The sequence below is a fragment of the Cotesia typhae genome, unplaced genomic scaffold (assembly GCF_013202065.1).
Source record: "Cotesia typhae breed Kobodo isofemale line unplaced genomic scaffold, CoteBio_Ctyphae contig_65, whole genome shotgun sequence".
Classification (NCBI taxonomy): domain Eukaryota; kingdom Metazoa; phylum Arthropoda; class Insecta; order Hymenoptera; family Braconidae; genus Cotesia; species Cotesia typhae.
Genome location: NW_027423762.1, coordinates 874,823 through 892,913, shown reverse-complemented (window position 1 = coordinate 892,913; position 18,091 = coordinate 874,823). Strand labels below are relative to the sequence as shown.

Below are 18,091 nucleotides of genomic sequence, written 5' to 3'. Positions count from 1 at the left end.
CCGGTTCGTTCATGATTTCTGAAGGTGGAGCATCATTTATTTTATCTTCGACTTGAACAATAGGATCACGATTTCCGTCATCACCTAACAAAAAACAGGAAAAAAAAAAAGATATAAAACACTTGGTACTGGTATGCATGGACCAACATATTTGTTTATTTATTTTCTTTAAGAGGTTAGCTGATTTTTTTACATTTTTAATTACCTCCCGGGCAATTAAAATAACATCATCTCTACTTTACCTTCCAGGCAAAGTAAGATTATCATGTGAGAATCTATTGTGCCTCTCAGGTTAAATAGATTCCTCTATTATCCGCCTAAAAAGACGCTACCAAAAAATCAACCTCTCGGGTATACTGATTCAATGATATAAACTAGCCTCTCGGGCTAGTTTAAGAGCATTTCAAGAGATTTACTCTTGAAATGAATAAAAATCCAATTTACCTTCATCAGTTTTATCTCCAATAGACTCATGGTCATGGAATTCGGGTGATGCAGGCAAATCTTTCGTCGAAATGGCTTGTTGGATAGATGCAATGCTGGACAACATTCCACTCATCATATCTTCTAGTTTACGCAATCTTTTCGAATTACTTCTTTCTTCCGAACGATCTTGATTTCGCGATCTGTTCTTTTTGCCACCCATCGTGCTTGATACTTATAAAAAAAAACTCAAAACGCAAAAGAATTATAATTTGATTGAATCTAAACGTGTGGTCTGTATAACACAAAAACAATGAATGAAGAATAGCAGCGAGGTGGCACTACAGATGCCAGTAGCCGCGCATAAACAAAATATTTTTAAGCTCTGAACTTGTGGTTTGAAACATAAACGTAGTGATACTACCTTCGTAATCTCGAAGTGCGAGACACGAAGGATAATATTTGATTTCGTCGTACCTAATCCTGTTACCAAAAAAAAAATCATTACAGATGATTTTACAGCTATAACTCCGACGCGGTCATCCATCCAATTACTAACCGCGCTCAATGCTGCTTAAATTTGATGATCTCAGTGCGTCTTGAAATTCCGGCTGCTATGCTGTCGTCTTATAAGTATTGATAATTCTATGAAGTACATAACGTATCAAATCAATTTATCAGAAATATAATATAAAAATTAATTTTATATTAAATTTTGATACTTTTGATTTGCTTATTTCACTGAATCTAATTATAACAACATATTTATTCCAATAATCGCTTAATTATTAAACAGTAGCAGGGCAAACCAAGACATCCTATAGGAAGTGCAATAAATTTTTTTATTTTATAACTATTTAAACGAATTGTTAAACATCATTTTGTACTTTAAGTGATATCCAAAAAAATGTTTGCTTAGGTCTGCCTATGCATGAACGTATGTATAATTATATATTAACTTATATATAATTTAATAATACATGATAATCTATAAAAGGCTAATTATGTTAGCCAAGTTTGATCACATCCAATTATATATGGACCCGTATATAATCAGATCTGATTATATACAGATTCATATTAGTCAAGTATGAGTAGGTATAATCATATATAAGTTTACATATGGTTATATATAATTAGATATAACTATATATGATTAGGCAAAATCATTTTCTTCGGGAGTATGATCAGATCTAATATAACAAAGTATCCTCTATTAAAATACTAAAAAATATATCATGTAAAATTTAGGAAATATTATACATAATCTATAATAAATGTATTACTTCAATATATATAAGCAAAATGTATTATTAATTTAGTATTGATTTATAAATAATAATAATGAAAAAATAAAATAAAATATAACTTAGCTCTTCATCTGCAATTATTAATAAAAAAATTCAGATCTTATATTTATGTTAAAATCACTAAAGAACATAAAATCAATAATCATTGATAAATATATAATTTACATTTGATTAGATGTAATTATGTACATAGCTTTACGTTTGATTATATATATATATATATATATATATATATATATATATATATATATATATATATATATATATATATATATATAGTCCTATATAAATTAGATCTGATTAGATATAATCATATATAGATTTATATATAATCATGTGTGAACCTAGATAATTCAGGTCTGATCAGATTTAATTATATAGAGATTTATATATAATCATATATAGCTCTAGATAACTCAGATCTAATTAGATCTAATTATTTATAGACTTATATACACTAGTCACAAAAATTAAGGGATATAAAAAAAATTCCAAATTTTTTGGTGATTTTCAGCGAGCTGTAACTCCGAGGAAAATGATCGCACAGAAAAAAAAAAAAAAGCAAATTGTAGCTCCAAGTGTCTAGTTTTTAGATATGACCATGAAAATTTTTGGTCATCGTCAGGTCTGGAGAAATCCTAAGAAAACTACTGAAAAAAAATTTTTCGAAATTTTTTTCGTCTTAAAAAGGTCTACGGGCTTCAAAAAAATTTTCGATTGTTTCGTTTAAAAGCTCTTTTAGTAAATTTATTACCCTTTAATTTGACGTAATCAAAAAGCCTGTACGATAATTTGCCGCGGAGTTATCGTCAATCAAAGCAAAAAGTTTTTTTGACTTTGGAAATCAATAACTCTGGAAATAATGACCGTATAGGAAATCGAAGGAGGGTTTTGAAAACTACACAATATTCTCTATAAGAAAACGTAAACCGCTTTTGAAGAAAAAATTTTTTTTGAATTGAAAACTCGGACTGAAAAAAAGACAAAAATTCGCATAATTAAGGATATTTGGATAACTCGGTATAACCTTGGATAAAATGGAAGAACGAAGGATATCGTTGGTAATTTTTTAACTTCAAAGTGTCCCCTAAAATCCCTAAGAAATTCAAAGCGCTGCGATTTTTTGTTCATAGTGCCCAGAAGCTTCAAATTCTGTGTTTTCGCAAAAATCACCATTATGAGCAATTTTGTGATTTTTATTCATTTTTCCATTGAAAAAATTTTTTTCAAAATTCTTTATTTTTCGATCAAAGAGATTGATTTTTCAAGAAATTTGAAAAAAAAAAAAAAATATTTTCAATTTTTTCGAAAATTTTTTCGAAATTTTTTTATCAAAAATTTTTTTTTTTTTTTTTTTTTTTATCGTCTTCAGAATGCTTCACTATTGTCAAAAAAATTAACTCAATTTTTTCTGTCCGCTACAACTGCCTTAGTTTTAAATCTCATTTTAAAAATTCAATAAAAACAAATTGATATACCCCCGCGGAGTTCGGCTTTTCCTCACACAAAACTTGAATTTTACGTTTTCTTTTTAGCCTAAATTCCTTACGTGAATTTTATGTAAGCTTTTCTTTGATAAGCACCTTTTGATATGCCTCGTCGACATTTAGCTGCCACAGATGTGGCTCGCATTGTTACCCTCCTTCAAGAGGGCTACAGTCAGGTGGAAGTAGCAGCTTCTATGGGAGTGAGCCAGTCCGTTATCAGTCGGGCCTATGCCCGATTTAACGCGACTCAAAGTTACGATCGTCGTCCGGGTCAAGGTAGACTACGAATCACTACCGAGCGTGATGATCGAGCTATCATTGGAGAAGCTCGTCGAAACCCTACTGCGCATGCCCACACGATCGCTCATCAATTTCGCAATCGTCGACAACGTCCTCCCCAACAACACATATCGGCATCGACGGTTCGAAATCGCTTTCGAGAGCAAGGACTACGCGCTAGACGCGCAAATCGCGTGCCTATGCTCACTCCACGACATCGCCGAGCCCGATTGGCCTATGCTCATGATCATCACCATTGGGGTCGTAGACAGTGGACCAGTGTATTATGGACTGACGAAACTCGATTTTGTCTTCATGGCAGCGATAGACGATCTCTCGTTTGGCGTCGTCGTGGAGAACGAGATCGGGATGGTTTTACGAGACCAGTTACAGCTTTCAATGGTGGATCAGTCATGGTGTGGGCAGGCGTGTCCTTCAATACCAGAACCCCGTTGGTCATCGTTCGTGGGACGTTGACTGCCGATAGGTACGTCGACGAAATTCTGGAGCCACACGTCCTGCCTATGCGCACACGCATGGGGGCAAGACGGTTCATTTTGATGCAGGATAATGCTCGTCCTCACACTGCAGTTCAGTGTGCACAGAGGTCATTCGGCAGCTGCAAACAGACAAACACGCAGACAAAGACACACGCACACACACACACACACACACACACACACACACACACACACACACACACACACACACACACACACACACACACGTGTGTGTGTGTGTGTGTGTGTGTGTGTGTGTGTGTGTGTGTGTGTGTGTGTGTGTGTGAGAGAGAGAGAGAGAGAAGCGTAAATCCGACCGAGCAACCTCCACGTGGTACGCTTTGGGTAACGCTAATGCCGGCGGTAAAACAACAGTCGAAAAAAATTTAGATAATTTCGAAAAAAATTTTCGAAAAAAATTGAAATTTTTTTTTTTTCAAATTTCTTGAAAAATCAATCTCTTTGATCGAAAAATAAAGAATTTTGAAAAAAATTTTTTCAATGGAAAAATGAATAAAAATCACAAAATTGCTCATAATGGTGATTTTTGCGAAAACACAGAATTTGAAGCTTCTGGGCACTATGAACAAAAAATCGCAGCGCTTTGAATTTCTTAGGGATTTTAGGGGACACTTTGAAGTTAAAAATTACCAACGATATCCTTCGTTCATCCATTTTATCCAAAGTTATACCAAGTTATTCAAATATCCTTAATTATGCGAATTTTTGTCTTTTTTCAGTCCGAGTTTTCAATTCAAAAAAATTTTTTCTTCAAAAGCGGTTTACGTTTTCTTATAGAGAATATTGTGTAGTTTTCAAAACCCTCCTTCGATTTCCTATACGGTCATTATTTCCAGAGTTATTGATTTCCAAAGTCAAAAAAACTTTTTTGCTTTGATTGACGATAACTCCGCGGCAAATTATCGTACAGGCTTTTGATTACGTCAAATTAAAGGGTAATAAATTTACTAAAAGAGCTTTTAAACGAAACAATCGAAAAAATTTTTTTGAAGCCCGTAGACCTTTTTTAAGACGAAAAAAAATTTCGAAAAATTTTTTTTCAGTAGTTTTCTTAGGATTTCTCCAGACCTGACGATGACAAAAAATTTTCATGGTCATATCTAAAAACTAGATACTTGGAGCTACAATTTGCTTTTTTTTTTTTTTCTGTGCGATCATTTTCCTCGGAGTTACAGCTCGCTGAAAATCACCAAAAAATTTGGAATTTTTTTTATATCCCTTAATTTTTGTGACTAGTGTAGAATAAACTTATAATATATTAGTCTATATATGATTATAGATATTTTATATAAAAATTTATATATAATCATATATAATTCTATTTATTTAATATATAATCATATATAAATATATATGATTAGGCAAAATCATTTTTTCCCGGGTATAGACTTATATATAATCATATGTAGCCCTAGATAACTCAGGTCTAATCAGATCTAATTGTATATAAATTTATATATAATCATGTATGGACCTAGATAACTCAGGTCTCATCAGATCTAAATATATATAGACTTATATATAATCATATATAGACTTATATAAAACATACATATAATACATTAGTCCATATATGATTATATATATTTTATACACTACTGGAAAAAATTAAGGGATCAAAAAAAAATTACAAATTTTTCGGTAGTTTTTAACAGGCCGTAACTTTGAGAGAAATGGTCGGACAGGAAATAAAAAAAAAGGAAATTGTAGCTCCAAGTGTCTTGGAACTTCAAAATTTTGTAGCCTCCGCGGTTTCTGAGTAATCGTAGAAAAACCAGCAACAAAAAAATTCTCAAAATTTTTTTAGTTTTTTTTTTTTTTTTGGTCTACGGGCGTGGAAAAAATTTTTTTAGCTTAACCACCATAAGAATCGGATACTTTGTTCATTTAGCTTTAATTTCTTTTTTTAAACACCCTGATACGTCCACTCCTCGCTGAGATATCGGTCTTCAAATGGAAAAGGATCTTTTTGTCTTTGATTATCGATATCTCAGCAACCAATGATCGCACAGAAAGTTAAAGGTGGGTTTCAAGAACTTGAATGAATTCCCCTTAACGACTGTCCATTGTTTTTTCGAAAAAAATTTTTTCTTTCCGTCACATGAATTTGGAAATGCAACAAAAAAGGGATTTTAGTGGTTTTTGGAAAATCAAGCGCTGGATCGAAAATATTGAGGAAACCACTAATGTTAAGTGTGCCTTTTACAGTTCAATATGTCCACAAAAACCCTACAAAGAATCAAATTAATCCAGCCAGCCGTTTTTTTGTTTCACTTGATCGAATTTTTGAAAAAATTAAAGGATCACGTTTTTTGCTCTGAAAAGCTCATAATTTTTAAAAATGAGAAAAAAAATTGTTTTTTCGAGCTTTTTCCACATTTTTGTTCCAGAAAGTGCTTAAATTGAAAAAAAAAAAAATTTTTTTAAAAAAAAAATTTTTTCGAAAAAAAAATTAAAAAAAAAGAATTTTTTTTGGAAAAATTTTTTTTTTAACAAGTTAAGGAAACTCAAAAAACCATCGCCCAATGATTTTTATCACCTTTCCACCGCTGCATTCCTTGATTCTACTGATCTCCTTTTAATTAAATTAATAAAAAAAGTTAATACCCCCAATCGAATTTCGATTTTTTTCATACGCTTTTCGGAGTTTTTTTTTTCTTTTCTTTTTGTGAATCCTTAGCAAATCGCTTCATTCAACAGTTTTTTTCAAAACTAATCCCTCTGCGCTAAAAAAAATTTTTTTTAATTTTTTGGTCAAAATTGAAAATTTCTGACTTTTGATTCTTAATCATGGTTAGACGACATTTATCGGAGATGGAAGTCGCTCGGTTAGTGACTCTTATCGACGAAGGTTACACTCAACATGCAGTTGCTATCCGGATGGGTGTAAGTCAATCTGTCGTATCTCGAGCTTATACCAGATACCAAGAGACGAATCAATATCATCGTCGCCCCGGACAAGGTCGCCATCGAGTCACTAATGCCCGCGATGATCGAACAATTGTTAGAGAAGTTCGACGACAACCTTTCGTCAATGCGAATATTGTCGCTCGAAACTTCCCCAATCGCAGACAACAGCAACAACAACAGCAACAGCGACGACGGCATCAAGTGCGCAACATTTGCTCTCGAACAATCATCAACCGTCTTCGTGAAACTGGGTTACACGCACGACATCGTAATCGTGTACCCCTGTTGACAGCAAGACATCGTCGAGCTCGTTTAGCGTATGCTTAGGATCATCGAAATTGGAACTTGAGGGAATGGACAAATGTTTTATTCACTGATGAGTCTCGTTTTAATCTGTATGGCAACGATTGACGTCCTCTCGTTTGGCGCCGTCGTGGAGAACGTTTTCGCCAGAACTTTGTCCGTCCAGTCGTTGCCTACGGCGGTGGATCAGTTATGGTGTGGGGCGGCGTTTCACGAAATTGGAGAACACCTTTAGTAATTGTACGCGAAAATTTGACAGCTAGACGTTACATTGTTGCGACACCCAGCAATGAGTCCAGATCTCAACCCCATATAGAGCACGTTTGGGACATAATGGGCCGTCGGTTGCGCAGAGAGTACCCAAATTTGCAGCACTTAGCTGCTTTGGAGCGCGCGCTTCAGCACATTTGGAATACCATTCCGCAGCCTCAAATTACCGTCTGCATAAACATGGCTGAACGTTTGAGAGCCGTTATTGAAAACAGGGGTGGTAATACCCGGTATTGAACCAACAAAAACCTTCAGAGAATGAGTTTGGAGTCATTAAATACGGTGGAACTGACGAGCCACCGGGTCTCAATTCTCCTGAAATACTTTACACACACACACACACACACACACACACACACACACACACACACACACACACACACACACACACACACACACACACACACACACACACACACACACACACACACACACACACACACACACACACACACACACACACACACACACACACACACACACACACACACACACACACACACACACACACACACACACACACACACACACAGAGAGAGAGAGAGAGAGAGAGAGAGAGAGAGAGAGAGAGAGAGAGAGAGAGAGAGAGAGAGAGAGAGAGAGAGAGAGAGAGAGAGAGAGAAGCGTAAATCCGACCGCGCGACCTCCACGTGGTACGCTTTGGATAACGCTAATGCCGGCGGTAATTGTTTTATTAAACTTTTCAAGAGAAAAAATTAAAAAAAAAATTTTTTTTTTTAATTTTTTTTTTTTTCAATTTAAGCACTTTCTGGAACAAAAATGTGGAAAAAGCTCGAAAAAACAATTTTTTTTCTCGTTTTTAAAAATTATGAGCTTTTCAGAGCAAAAAACGTGATCCTTTAATTTTTTCAAAAATTCGATCAAGTGAAACAAAAAAACGGCTGGCTGGATTAATTTGATTCTTTGTAAGGTTTTTGTGGACATATTGAACTGTAAAAGGCACACTTAACATTAGTGGTTTCCTCAATATTTTCGATCCAGCGCTTGATTTTCCAAAAACCACTAAAAGCCCTTTTTTGTTGCATTTCCAAATTCATGTGACGGAAAGAAAAAATTTTTTTCGAAAAAACAATGGACAGTCGTTAAGGGAATTCATTCAAGTTCTTGAAACCCGCCTTTATTTTTCTGTGCGATCATTGGTTGCTGAGATATCGATAATCAAAGACAAAAAGATCCTTTTCCATTTGAAGACCGATATCTCAGCGAGGAGTGGACGTATCAGGGTGTTTAAAAAAGAAATTAAAGCTAAATGAACAAAGTATCCGATTCTTATGGTGGTTAAGCTAAAAAAATTTTTTCCCACGCCCGTAGACCAAAAAAAAAAAACTAAAAAAATTTTGAGAATTTTTTTGTTGCTGGTTTTTCTACGATTACTCAGAAACCGCGGAGGCTACAAAATTTTGAAGTTCCAAGACACTTGGAGCTACAATTTCCTTTTTTTTTATTTCCTGTACGACCATTTCTCTCAAAGTTACGGCCTGTTGAAAACTACCGAAAAATTTGGAATTTTTTTTTGATCCCTTAATTTTTTCCAGTAGTGTACTTATTTTTTTATTTGATGATTAGTTTTGTGTAGGGGTGTGCAAATAGTATTCGAATCGAATAGTAGGGTAAGTGGGGGGGGTGGTAAAATGGGCCACTTAAAAAAAATGTTGAAATCCTAAGTGTTTTTAACTGGTATTAATTTTTTTTAGTCCCTTGCCAAATATTTGTTTGACTTTCATTTGCTCTGTCCATTGAAAATGAAAAATTAAAAATGTGGGGCAAAATGGGCCACTTTCAGAAAATTTCGATGTTATGAGTTTATCAGCTCGTTTTACTTTTTTTGGCCTTTTACTGAGTTTATGGTATTAATTTTTTTGTGTCTATCGAAATTAAAAAATTGGGGTAAAATGGGCCCCCAAAAAAACTCAACATGTTTCTTACTTGTTTTATGCTCTGAATCTTTTTATTATATATTCAATAAAAACAATAAAAATAAAAATTCGATGGAGTACAAGCAGGCCAAAAAGGCTCTGAATAAAGCTATTAAAGCGAGTAAAGCGATATTGTGGAAAGAGATCTGCAACGACCTCAAAAATGACCTCTAGGATAAGGCCTACCAAATCGTAACGAAACGAGTTGGAAAGGCTTTGCCAGAAGCGCCAAAATGTCTTGCCTTGATGAACAGCATCGTGGCGGAGCTGTTTCCCAGACGCCCGCTCCGGGAGAAGAGACATTATGCGAAAAATGACAAAACAACACCCTTTACCACCAAGGAACTGCAACACGCGGCAAAGACTATCAAGACAGGAAAAGCACCTGGTCTTGACGGCATACCGGCATCTGTCATCAAGATTGTAGCCCTGGAGTACCCAGACATACTCTTAAGCGCTTACAATGTCTGTCTGACAACCAGCACGTTCCCTAAGATCTGGAAGCGACAGAGATTGGTCCTTTTGGACAAGGGGAAGGGAGCCCCTATAACACCTTCGTCGTTCAGACCACTCTGCATGCTGGACATTGCCGGAAAGCTGCTCGAGAAGCTCATTCAAGGGAGGCTACGCAATGACATCGATCGTGCTGGAGGTTTTGCCTTTAACCAACATGGCTTCCGGAAAGGACGATCAACAATCGGTGTAATTCAGAAGGTAACGGAGATAGCAAGAGGAACATGGTCTGGTAGTCTCAAAGCTCGCACGGTCTGTCTTCTCCTAACATTTGACGTTAAAAACGCCTTTAACAGCGGGAATCGGGAGGATATTTTAGACGCTCTGGAGCACAAATTTGACGTGGAGCCAGAAAATCTGAAAATGATCGACGATTACCTTGATGAGAGAAAGCTGATTGTGGAAACAACAGAGGGCTATTAAGAACATCAAGTAACGGCTGGCGTGCCCCAAGGCTCAATTGTGGGGGCCGACCTATGGAACGCTGACTACGACGAGTTCCTGCGAATTCCGCTGCCGAAGCAGGTGGAACTCACGGGCTTCGCGGATGACGTCGCGGCTACGATTGTAGTAGACAGTGCCGAGGAGGCAGAACTGCTAGTTCGAGACACCACTGATGCTATCGAAGCCTGGCTTGAGAAACACCACCTAAAACTCGCCAAGCAAAAAAAAGAGATGGTTGTCCTAACTCGACAAAAATGGTTTCCAAAACCATTCGCTGTGGACTTGGGAGGAACAACACTCACGTCAACAAGGGCCCTGCGCTATCTAGGGGTAATGATAAACGAGAAATTATCTTTTCGTGAACACCTCGACAATGCATGCAAGAAAGCCAGCAAGACTGTGTCTAGCCTAGCACGAATTATGACCAACACCATCGGACCAAGGACAAAAAAGAGAAGAGTTCTTCTAGAAGCAGTCCACTCGGTAATGCTTTATGGAGCGGAGATATGGGCAGACATATTAAAGCAGAAGACCTACTGGCGAAAGATAGCAGCAGTACAGCGGCGAGGCGCTCTCAGGGTTGCCTGCGCCTACCGCACAGTTTCAGAAGCGGCTGTATTGGTCATTGCGGGAGCCGCGCCCATCGACCTATTAGCGTTCGAAAGAGCAAAACTCTACGACGCTAAAATCGGCGGCGAAAACATGAAGGAGGCAAAAACGAAGATAAAAACGGAAACGCAGCAAGAGTGGCAGGACCGATGGACGTCGGGAGAGACAGGCAGATGGACAGCGCGACTGATCCCAAACATCAACGCCTGGCTCTCTCGGAAACACGGGGACACGGATTTTTTCCTGATCCAACTACTGACAGGACATGGGCAGTACAACGCCTATCTCTTCAAGATGGATTTACTCAACACACCAACATGCAAATACTGCCCAGTTAAAATCGACGACGCCGAACACACATTCTTCGAGTGTGCTCGGTGGAAGGACTACAGAAGAAGCACCAAAGAGATCATTGGCACCAGACTCTCCCCCTCAAGCCTGGTGACCTATATGATCAAACAAGAGAAAAACTGGTCTGCTGTTGCAGCTTATGCACAGCACCTTCTGAAAGACCAAATCGCAGAAAGAGACTAGTAGCCAGGAGTAGGCGTCGTGAGACGCAGCACGGCTGGATTTAAGTAATGCTAACGCGGTTCCAATTCAGTTCTCCCCGTACCATCTAGGGGAGAGGGGAAGAGGAGTGTTTTTTTTAGTGGATAAAAATCTCCATACTACCGACTACCGATATCTGCCGCAAGATGGGCGACAGAGTTAACGATAGCAGTGTCTTTTGAAGATCTTTTTTCGTACCTCTTTGGAAAAAAAAAAAAAAAAAAAAAACACACACACACACACACACATACACACCATCGTAAAAATAGTCAGGGAAGCTATTGTAAAACTGTTGATAAACTAACTAATTTTAGTGTGAAAAGTAATTTGTTTCATTTAATTTGACTAAATGAAGTCTTAATAATTATTTGAGAGTAATGTCTGCTCATTATTTCTAATGAATATTTCTTGGTGTATTCGGACCCCCCGCCTGGAAGCACCTTACCATTTTGACATTTCTCCAGGAAAATTCGATTTTTTTTTTAAATGAGATGTAGGACATAATGGATCAGACATTGAAAGAGTGTAAATGTAGCAACGAAAAGCTACAACAATGAAAACGTCGCATAAGCTTTGTAATAAAAGATTTTATGTATATGATATTTCTTATATTTGTGAAATATATGAAACATAATACAGATCCGTGTGGATATTTAAATGAAGAGTCTCGATAAATGTAACATCAAGATGATACATTTATCGAGATTTATCGCTTACTTAATTAAAAATATCATTAGTGGACAAAATACATCATTTCTTAATTAATAACATTTTTGAAGTGTAAACTAATCCTGACGTTACGCTCGTCGATACTTTTCATTTGAGTACCTACACGATTTTTTTCATGTATTTTGTATTTATAATTTATGATATTTCTCATATTTGTGAAATATATAAAATATATGGAAAAAGTCGTGTGGGTACTCAAATGGAATTGATAAATAGAACATCAGGATAAGCTTATATCCTGAGAGATGTCAATAACTAAGAAATGACTGCATATTTTGCTTGCCGATGACATTTTTCGGGATATAAGGTCGTTCGCATGAGAAACTTTAGTGCAAAAGCTTATATAGAAGTCACGGCATTTTGTAAAGATTGCAATAAAATCAACAACCATTTTTTTAACTTCCCGCTATGAAAATCAATGATTGTTAAAAAAATAAGGAAGTTATTGGTTCACCCAGTCTTCGAAAATCGAGTCTGCATCAGATCTCTACGTTTTAAGATATTAAGAAGCATACAGCTTTCTGACTATTTCCGCGATGATATGTGTGTATGTGTGTGTGTGTGTTCCTGTAAATTTGAACCGATTCGGACTGACAGATTTTAATAAATCTCAAAAAAACTAAGAAAAAATTTTTTTTTAAATGTGTTTTTTTTTGGAATAACATTTTAACGGCTCTATCGATCAACTCCAAAAACTAATTAGCTCTTAACTTCGAAGAACCACGTTGATCGCCGCTAATCCGGTCCAAATCGGTTGATTCGTTCGAGAGATATCGCGAACGAAAGAAAATCGAAAAAAGTATTTTTTTGAAATTACTCCGAAATTGTATTGATAATAAAGAGAGACATAAATTTCAATGCAAATATTTATTTAGTTACCCTTGCGACTAATAAAAAAAACAAACATATGTAAAGACATATAGTTATATATAAATTATATGAAATCATATATAGATTATATATGGTTCTATAGAATTATATATAATTTTTTTTTCCCGGGATCAAACTGATCCCTATGTGAATTTCTAGTATTTTCAAAATAAAATCTTTTTAAGTCATACAAAAATTCATAACATTTAAAAATTTTTAAATAGGGAATCAATTAATAATGTATAATACTAAATTCACCTGTTGACTTCATAATTTAATATAATAAAGATAAAAATAGACCTTTAACTAATTGAAAGTATTTTCAAATTACAAAATTTGTTATCTCTTATTTTGTAGAATGAAATGGTTGTTAATTATGTAGTCGAAAAATGCTATATGATTATCAATTTATTAACCATTTGTCGTCTAACTGTTAATATAATTAGGTAAATTATGAAAACTCAATACACTACACTCGTGTTAAAGTTATCATAAATATACTCAGGACAAAATTGAGAATTATTCGAATTTACTCTGAAAAGCGCTAAACCCACGTTGAAAACATTTTCAAGACATTCTAAAAACACTCTAGTTTCATTTTGAATTCACTCTGAGATTACTCTGAATTCACTCTGAGATTACTCTGAATTCACTCTGAGATTACTCTGAATTCATTCTGGGATCACTGAATTCACTCTAGGATCACTCTGGATTCACTGTGATTTGACTCTGGAAAAAAGGCACAAAACCACTCCGGATCCACACTGGTTTCAATATGATTTCACTCTGACTCTGAATACAGAGTGATTCCAGAGTGAGGTGAAGGTTGCAAGGGTTAATACTCAGTAATTCTAGGTGTGATTTAAATGATAATCATTCTATTTTCTTTCTAGTGGCAGAAACAATATAAATTCGCGTAGATTCCATTCAACAAGCAAGCACAGTGAGAAGAACAATATAAATTTCAATTTTATTTCTTAACAAGTTATTTTTAAATTAAATATGTCATTAAGTAAGTAAATGATGTTTTAATTACTATCGATGTAAGTGTTAGTTTTGGGAATAATTAAAGTAAATTTTTGTAAGAAATTAAATTTTTTTTCTTTTTAATTTAATACTTTATTTATCGCAACAAAACTTATACAAGAGAACTTTAACATTAGTATTCAAAATTTCATTTTTGCTTGATAAAAATGAAAATAGTAACAATTGCAATTACGTGATCTGCAGTCGTCGACCAAGTAAGATAAGAAATTAAGAATAAAAAAAATTTCTTTTTCGACAATCACCACCAACCTGCAATTATTAAGATTTATTAACTAAGGTTTCAATTTCAGCATATATAATTAAAATATATATATATATATATATATAATTAAAACTAATTAAAATATGAAAACAAGAAATTGAGCTATCTCTTTAATGGTAACCTACTTAATCAGATTTAAAAGTTATTCACAAATTTACGTTTTACTTATTTGTTACATATCATGATATCGAAAATGATTGTAACATGTAATGATATCTATATAAAAATAACCGTCGTAATTCTTCGCAATGAAAGTTTATAGAAATATCAAAATGAGATTATTTTTAGTTATAAACAGATAGTATAATTTTGAATTCTTCAGCAAAATTCAATTTTTTTACAATAAAAATAATCTTGAGATTCGCTGTTTTGATAAAACAGTTTATTCAACTGGTGTGAGACGATATTATGAATGAACAAATAAAAAATTGCAGATTGTCAAACTTTCAACAAATATGGTAATGAACATTTTTTCACTCGTCTATATCTTGTATTGTTTATTTGTTTGAGTAACGAAGCGGGCTAAAATTGCATTAAAAAAATGCTGTCAATGTCGAAAAAGTGTTTAATTAAGCACAAAATTATTTTGAAAGATAAAGAATACCTTTCTCCAACTGTTAACTACATTGTTTACAATAAAAACAAAAAGTTTTTTTACTTCAAAAAATTTTTTCACCACAACTTTATGTTTAATACTTTTTAATAAACAAAAAATTTCATGTTTCGTAAGGCTGGAAAATTTGTAGTTTCGTCTTTTTTTGCTATCATTTATAATATCATCTCACACCAGATTCTACGCTTACCTAGTGGTTAGGAATTTTTTCCAATCTCAGTGCTAGTCCCTTACCTGATTTGTGAATGGATGAATACTCATATAGTTTTTTGATTACTAGAGTTTATGTTAACAATTAAAATAAAGTTTTTTGTCACATATTTCTGGATAAAAAATTTACATATTTAATTAAGATTCCTGACACAAAGTAAATCTTTAAAAGAAAAAAAAATGAATTTGATCATTTAAATGTATCTGATTATAAAATATGAAGTAACTTCAGTAAATAGTTACCTTCGCTGGACCAACCACTAGGTTGCCATCCACCATGACTCCATCCAGACGGTTTCCACCCTCCACCAAGCTTCCATCCATGGCCATAATCGCTTCTGTACTTGTAATTATTAGTTGGCCATCCACTTGAGTACCCGCCACTTGGCCAGCTATCCCCGCTTATCGTTATCACCTTTATGAATTTATTGATTTTTTAATTTTTTTTATCTTTTCTTAACAGAAATTTAGGAATGTTGTATCAGTAAGATTATAGGTTAAATAAAAATTTACTTTTGTTTCCTGAAGTTGTGTAAGATTTTAATTAACTGTCAATTTTCAGCATATTTGAGTACACTTACTTTAATTATTTTTCCTTTTGTAGCTCCGCTGTGCCAACCACCACCATAATTTGAAGCCTCGTAATTCCAATCATCGGCACCCGGATTATCAGTCCATCCATGGAGGACACCACCTTTTCAAAAACAAAAAATTTTTCATTGGAGTCTAGAAAAATAAACTATGACAAGTTTATAAATTATGAACGAGAAGTATAAATAATAGTATACCATATGCAGTTGCGATAAGCGCACACAAAAGAATAAGACTAAAAATCTGAAACACATAAGTGATGTTAATTAAATAAGTAAAAAATTTTCAATTCTTATTAATTTTTTTGAAAAACTTTTTATTTCAGTTAAACGTACTTTCATCTTTAGACGTATGTAAGGATGTCTCTCTGTTCGATTGCAAACTTCATATATATATAGCCCCATCCTTTCTTCATAGAACCCCCGCTCAGCTACCTTGGTGAAGTTGTAATCCAAAACCTACTGGACACTTGTCACGATTATCTGGACATTATTTTAACAACCTGTACTACTGATCCTTCTATTGACTCACTTCTTGAACATTGTATTGTTTTAAATTACATGAGTTCTTACTTACAAGATAAACGCAAAATAGAAAAATATATTTTGACATTTACATACTTTACCATATCTTTTGTTCGCAATTTTCTCATTAATAAAATTGATGATAATTTTTTCTATCTAATTAATCTTAATTAGTATTTACAAGTCATTGTGGAAATATTAAGAAATTTGATCATGAAATACAGATAATAAAAAAATAAAAAATAATTAGTTTCAAAAACTTGGAAGGCCACAAATATTGCCCAGCCTTTCACTAATTAACTCTCGATGCAACGAGCAAAATATCTTGCTTCTTAAATGATCAGTTTCATTTTCAATATCAGTTATATAATTTATTTTAATTAACTCGTTCCATAGGTTAATGAATTTTAAAGATAATTAGGCAGCACATTGAGAGAAATTATATAATAAATTTAACAAGCATCACATATATTTAATTTAATAATTTTGGAAAAAACTATACTGTCACATTAAATATTCCAACTATGGACAAAAATAGTTGCGTGAATTGGAGGAAAATAAAAACTTAAAATGTTTAAAAATATAACTTATCTTGTTTCTGCTAAAAAATGTGGGATGGTGTTCCATTCTCCGACAATTATACTCTTGGCATATGTCGTAAAAGTAATCAGTTGAATGACCGGTTTTACGTACCTTTCTTATAACGTCAGTCTCGATCCATGTACCAATCGTAATTACGTTAAATGAAGACGAGACAGTTTATTGTGAAATTAATAAGATTTAATAAGTTTATGACAATAAATTATATTGAGTAACAATAATTCATTCAGTGATTATTCTCACAATTCACAGCGCTTATCACATGGGGATAAATGTGTACATGATAATTAATGAAGCTTCACAGAAAAATATTCAATAAATCCTCTAAATTAAAATACATGATAGTCTTGAAGTTAGTCAAAAGTCGAAACTCGCAAAAAACGGGCTACGATTCATTATTGGTGAAAGCTATTCGAATTTCTAGTATATATTAAAATCCATTTTAGATGTTTCACACGCTAACAAAGTATTTTTGTAAGACTCATGATGCGAAGCATCGGAGAGTGCTTTACGATCGAAAAATTTTTTTCGCCTCATTTCGGCAACTATTTTTAGTAGATTTCATAGAAATCTAACTATTACATTAGTCCTCATGACGGAACTTTTGAAAAATTGTGCTATATTTAGACTCAGCTCGTCAAGCAGATTCAGAAAATGCATACGGTTCAAAAATTTATGTATTAGGGCGTTTCAGAGGAAAAAAAATTTTTTTTAACTTCCTGCTAAGAAAATCGAAGATTTTCAAAAATCGGGAAGTTATTGTTTTCACCCCGGCTTATAAAAATCGAATTTTCATCAGATCTCGACGTTTTAGGGCCACAGAATGCTTCCCTGATTTTTTTTCAGAATTTCTATAAAATTTTTAGTCTGACCAGTTCGCGCTCTAAGATTCCTTGAAGAACTCAAACGATTGGGTTGAATGCCGTTAAGCACGAGGAAATTGGCTCATTCATTCAAAAGTTATTGCGGTTTTAACATTCAAAAAATAGTGTTACATGAAACTTCCATCAGACTTTGGAGCTAAAATAGCTCAGAAGCATAGAACAGCTATCTCATTGAGCTTGGAGAGTTCAAAATAACACTAATT

The 18,091-nt window shown here is 34.1% G+C and overlaps 1 long non-coding RNA gene across 1 annotated transcript; it reads right to left on the bottom strand.

Annotated features, from left to right (window-relative positions):
• Positions 1–14,289: 14,289 nt before the first annotated feature.
• LOC141532562 (uncharacterized) lies at positions 14,290–16,123 on the bottom strand. Its single transcript, XR_012480111.1, has 4 exons — positions 16,078–16,123; positions 15,871–15,983; positions 15,533–15,704; positions 14,290–14,453 (listed from the first exon to the last, which is right to left on the bottom strand). It is a non-coding gene; the product is annotated as an uncharacterized LOC141532562 (long non-coding RNA).
• Between the last annotated feature and the right edge of the window lie 1,968 nt (positions 16,124–18,091).